This window comes from Salvelinus alpinus, chromosome 15, assembly GCF_045679555.1.
Source record: "Salvelinus alpinus chromosome 15, SLU_Salpinus.1, whole genome shotgun sequence".
Classification (NCBI taxonomy): domain Eukaryota; kingdom Metazoa; phylum Chordata; class Actinopteri; order Salmoniformes; family Salmonidae; genus Salvelinus; species Salvelinus alpinus.
Genome location: NC_092100.1, coordinates 31,357,523 through 31,363,473, shown reverse-complemented (window position 1 = coordinate 31,363,473; position 5,951 = coordinate 31,357,523). Strand labels below are relative to the sequence as shown.

The window sequence follows — 5,951 nt, the reverse complement described above, 5'->3', positions numbered from 1 at the left end:
CAGAGAGTAGCAGCAGTGTAAAAGAGGGGCAATGCAAATCTGGGTAGCCATTTGATTAGATGTTCAGGAGTCTTATGGCTTGGGGGTAGAAGCTGTTTAGAAGCCTCTTGGACCTAGACTTGGCGCTCTGGTACCGCTTGCCATGCAGTAGCAGAGAACAGTCCACGACTAGGGTGGCTGGAGTCTTTGTGGCTGGAGTCTTTGATAATATTTAGGGCCTTCCTCTGACACTGCCTGGTATAGAGGTCCTGGATGGCAGGAAGCTTGGCCCCAGTGATGTACTGCGCCGTGCACACTACCCTCTGTAGTGCCTTGCGGTCGGAGGCCGAGCAGTTGCCATACCAGGCAGTGATGCAACCAGTCAGGATGCTCTCAAAAGTGCAGCTGTAGAACCTTTTGAGGATCTGAGGACCCATGCCAAATCTTCAGTCTCCTGAGGGGGAATAGGTTTTGTTGTGCCCTCTTCACTACTGTCTTGGTGTGCTTGGACCATGTTAGTTTGTTGGTGATGTGGACACCAAGGAACTTGAAGCTCTCAACCTGTTCCACTACAGCCCCGTCGATGAGAATGGGGGCGTGTTCGGTCCTCCTTTTCCTGTAGTCTACAATCATCTCCTTTGTCTTGATCACGTTGAGGGGGAGGTTGTTGTCCTGGCACCACACGGTCAGGTCTCTGACCTCCTCCCTATAGGCTTTCTCGTCGTTGATCAGGCCTACCACTGTTGTGTCATGGGCAAACTTAATGATGGTGTGCAGTCATGAGTGAACAGGGAGTACAGGAGGGGATTGAGCATGCACCCCTGATGGTGAGGTATTCCAGATTGGGAAAACAAAAGGACTTGATTTCCTGTACGTTACCACAATCACACCATGAGTAGTTAATCATGAAACGTATACCTCCTCCTTTCTTTTTCCCGGAGTGTTCTTTCTTCCTGATGTATGGAGAATCCCGCTGGCTGTATGGATGGAGACAATATATCCAGAGAGAGCCATGAGTATGTTACAGTCCCTGATGTCTCTCTGGAAGGAGCTCCTAGCCCTGAGCTCATCAACTTTATTGTCCAGGGACTGAACATTGGCGAGTTATATACTCAGAAGAGGTGGATGGTATGCATGCCTCCTGAGTCGGACTAAAAGCCCACTCCGTATTCCTCTTCTCTGTCGGCAGAGTCTTGGAGCAGCCCCTGGGATGAGTGGAAATGCATCGGGGGGTACGAACAAAGGATCCAATTCAGGAAAGTCGAATTTCTGGTCTAAATGCTGGTGAGTGACCGCCGATCTAACATTCAAAACTTATTTTAAGCTGTAGATAATAAGGCAAGAAACGGTCTGAGCAAATAATGTAAGAAATAACACACTTTTTTGTTTTAAATACTGCAAAGTTGGCTAGTGAACATGTATGTCCGCACCATCTTGTATTTTTTAAATAAATAAAGCCCTAGTACAAAGCTTCATAATAAAAACACTTTTTCCTCCTCAACTTGTTTTCCCTGACATTGTATTACATTTGACCCTTGTAAAACTGTATCAGCAAACTAATAACCAAGTTTGCCTCTAATCTATTGCCTGTGTTCCCCTCTCCTCCTTTAATGTGTTGCAGATTCCAGTGGTTGAAACCGGCTGAGATTTTAAGCAAATGGCATCTGGCTAAAGGTCACAGTCAGGGGGCCCAGTGGGTGAAAGGTTGAATAACCTGAAGGAAAGTAGTGGTTCTTTCAGAGGGGAGATGTTTAATAGGTTTAGACGCTAGTTCTCTTTGTTTTAGTTTTCCAGATACTACTCCAGGCTCCCCCTTATCCTTGCCTGTGTTATGTATGACACTTCAATGTTTAGCACTTGATTTATTTAATTCACCAAGCACACCTTCTTGATCGAGTACAGGTGTGTTACAGATGTAGGATCTTAATTTGATCACTCTTTTCTTGCTGAGAATTGCAGATGAGCTTCATGATTTACTTAAATTCACAAAAAACCTGTAATAACACACGGTTATATTAACAATATTGGACTTTTCATGTAGGCTACTTTTGTCCAGCTAATAGCTTAACCACTGATCGAGCAACAATATGCACTAAACATTCAAATCCTTTTGCTGCAGGATTAAACACTGGTCAAATTAAGATCCTACATCTGTATTCACTCTATCAAAGTAGCATTTTGATCACTTCAAAACATCTGTGGATCCTTCACCATAAACTGTGTGGTAATATTACTTTCTGATTATTCATGATAATCTGTTTATTATTTTGCTAGTTGTAGTTTTTATTTGGTAAAAATAAATGTAAAACGTTTACTTGCTGAGGGGAACAGATCACATTTTTTGCAGAGTTCAAAATGCAGGTGTGTAAAACAGAACCTATACTTTTCTTCCAAATTAGGCATTGAGTACTGGGAGAGAGGGGCAGGGAAATTAGAGGAATTACTGGTTGATTTTAACCAGATGATTGCTTAAGTTGGACACCAGAGAGTTTTCATTAGGGGCTCTAATTTCAAGCCTCCCTCTGCATTCCAACAGATGGACAAACTCCCCCAGGTCTTTAAGATCATTTTACTTAGGCCATGTGGCAAGTCAGAATGCACACGCATAGACAAACAAACCACCCCCAAATCGTTTGGTGTGGAGTACCTACTATATACTGTATACCTCCATGGTAACATCATAGGAATGAACATCCTTGACAATAAATGTCATACAGTGGAATGCAATGACCTGCATTATCAGCTCACGTGCGACAGAATACTACCTTGAGTTATGGCAGCAGAGTGTTTCTTGTTATGCCCTTCACATGTCACACAAATGTACTCCTAAAGGACTGACGATCATCTTTCCTTGGAGACCAGGGTGTTTCTCTAAACCTCATAAAACAGAGTAGGAGCCGTTGTCCATTTGACACCTTTCCACTCTCTGAGACCTCAATGTTGTCTTCAGATCAAATTTCTATTTGTTTTTTTAGGGATCGGGTAACCATAACATTTTCAGAGTGAATTCTGGTTGATCTGTATCACTGAATTGAAACATTTCACATACCATTGATACCTATTAGTATCTCCGTGTAGCTTCTTATTTAAATCAAGAAGCTCATTGGTCAAAATTGCAACCAGCAATCTAAACAAGAGAGAGTGCTTAGTGACAGTCCCAAGTCTGGTTAACTTCTAATCCCCCCATTAATTTTCCAGCACAATAAATCAAATCTCTACAACTGTTGGCTTGGGAATGACCTTTGATCTCTTAAAAAAAAAGGTTAACTCACCCAGCATGAATTGTAAAAAGTGGGCAGCTATACAAACACAATCAATTTCCCCAATGTAAGAGTCAATGAGCTGTAGGTTGAATCAAAGTTTGTCTCTGATGTCTGGAAATGCAGGTTTAATTTAATTTAATTAATCAAATTGTCTAGTTCAGCTAATAGTTGTGAACATTTAGAATATCATGATTATTTGATAACATTCCTCCTCCCACAAATAGTTTCCCTCTGGACATAGTATGTTTGCATAATATTTTACCTGCTATAGGCTGTCACAAGTCATGTTGTGTCACAATGATATCTGACTTTATATCTTAAGAATAAAGATGGTAGGCTGTAGTAGATCTCTTAACAGTAAACCAATTTGATACTGTAGCTTCTACACTCTTAGAAAAAAAGAGTTACAAAATGGTTATTCAGCTGTCCCCATAGGATAACCATTTTTTGTTACAGGTAGAACCCTTTATTATTCCATTTAGAACCCTTTGGAAACAAAAGGGGGTTTTCAAAGGGTTCTCATATGGAGACACCCGAAGAACCCTTTTAGTGTCTAGATAGCACCTAAAACACAGAATTTGTAATATAGTTGTACTCCCTTTGAAATCCCTCATTTTATGACGTTATTCATTAGCAGAGGGACTGGGTCTAAATGGGGTTGTCATTGTTTCCAGTCCATTACCTTCAAATTTCTGGGTAAATGGAGCCACAGGTTGCCAGTCAGGTCCACTATCATGTACTTGCAAAATTGTTTGTAAACACTAAACAGAGAGTTGGATGCAGGGCAGTCATGTGCTTATGCTAATGATGAGAGGAGGGACCACTATGAGTGAGGCCCCATGCTGCTGTTTAACTCTCTCTGGCTGCCAGGTCATGTGTGATTAAGAGGTTTGTGTTACTGGTGCCCTGCTGAGAAACTTTCCCTTGGTGCTTTTTGTCTCATTCACCACATCTGTTAGTGGCCACTAATAGAGACCATACAGTACTTTTACCAGTGGCTATATTCTCCCCTGAGAATTGAAGACTCTTCTCTTTCTCTTAGTAGTTACCATTTTTCAACATCCTTATTATTATCTCAGAGACTATTATTTATAATATTTTCCAGTTTCATATTTTGGTACGTTTTTAAGCATATAATTATGCCTCTCATATAGCACACTAACGATCATTGATTGAATGGGTAGGCCTATTGATACATTGTGGAGGTGCATCTTGAGAGTTTTTAGCCATGGCATACATCTGAAATCCAGTTCAGATCCGAAGGGCCTCTTTTAAAGAAATCAGAACAAAGAGGAAAGCCTCAACACCTAGACACTGTTATTGTAAAACAACTGGGAATCATTTAAAACTCAATCAATTATCTTTCAAATGAACATCCAGAGAGTCTGAGGCAGAGCCCTCAGTTCTTATTGACTGAGGATAATAAATAGTCTTTAAATTGTCCCTGAAATTGTGTCCAACGGTGATTACAACTGGTACCATGCTGTGTTTGTGTGCAACGGAGAGAGGGGAGAGAAAGAAAGGCTGAGACAGTGGCAGAGAGAGAGAGAGAGAGAGAGAGAGAGAGAGAGAGAGAGAGAGAGAGAGAACTAAGAGAGAGAGAGAAACTAAGAGTGAGAGAGATAGACACACGCTCATGGCAATTTTTTTGCCTTTGCATGTACAATAATGAGTGGATTAACTAAGCTGTGTCTGTAGTGTTGGAGGCCCATTCCCTCTGAGTGGTCTTTCACAGTGTTCAGGGGGGATTTCATGAGTTGTCAGTAGTCTTTTGAAATTCAGTTGGGTCTCCCCCTTGACTCCTCTTTATCCTGGAGAAGAGAAAAACACTTTCATGACATCCTCATTATGCAACCTCAAATTCCAATCAGACAAAATGTGTAAATGCTACATTCAGATTAGAAATCTGTTGGTTGAAAAAGGTAGTGACTGAAACTGTCATGAGTACTGTTAACAGTATGCTATGTGATTAAATACATTTGTACCTTATCTTTGTCTCACATGAATGTAAACATGTCATAGATAAAGTGAGGTGACTGAAAGGTAAGAGTTCATCTTTGGTTGTAGACCAGACAACTGTAGGCCAAAATTTGACTCTGACTAATAATGAAAGCTAACCTAGATTATAATCAGTGTATTATAAAGGCATGCAGACTGTTTTCAACAACAACAAAAATGTCCTCTTAAATTAGATACAAATAATATACTGTGCATTGTGCTCATGATTCATTATTCAAAACAATGCAAATGAAATCAAGTTTGTCAACACTGTGAATCTCCCCTTTCATCCCTCTGTCCCAACCCCTTGGCTAGAACCACCTGTGCTGGTGCCAAGGAAGCCGGGGTGTACTTGTCGAGAGCACCGTGGAGTCAACTGATATTGTCAGGATGCTAGAGTGGAGATGTAGTGTGCTGTTTTGAGGGGGAGAGACAGAGCAGAGGGAGTCCAGCCAGTACAAGGCCTTGAGTCACACCAGCTGCACCCTGTCTTTGAGGAGGGGATGGAGAGCTGCTCATTGAGGTTGGCAAATGCTGGCTCATAAACTTTTCCCTGCCTCTCCCTTTGATTGTCCTTGGACATCTGCCTGGCCCTCCCATCAGGAATGTGCAGCAGCTGTTTGCTGCAAGTGCCTTCGCCGTGTGAACTCAAGCCTGTGCACAGGGCCTGGCTTAATGAATTGAGCCAACTCAAAGTGGGTCGCCTGGGAC

General features: G+C 41.7%; 1 long non-coding RNA gene across 1 annotated transcript; it reads left to right on the top strand.

Annotated features, from left to right (window-relative positions):
- Nucleotides 1-712: 712 nt before the first annotated feature.
- LOC139539271 (uncharacterized) lies at nucleotides 713-2,293 on the top strand. The gene is made up of 2 exons (XR_011667905.1): nucleotides 713-1,263; nucleotides 1,601-2,293. It is a non-coding gene; the product is annotated as an uncharacterized lncRNA (long non-coding RNA).
- The last annotated feature ends 3,658 nt before the right edge of the window (nucleotides 2,294-5,951 follow it).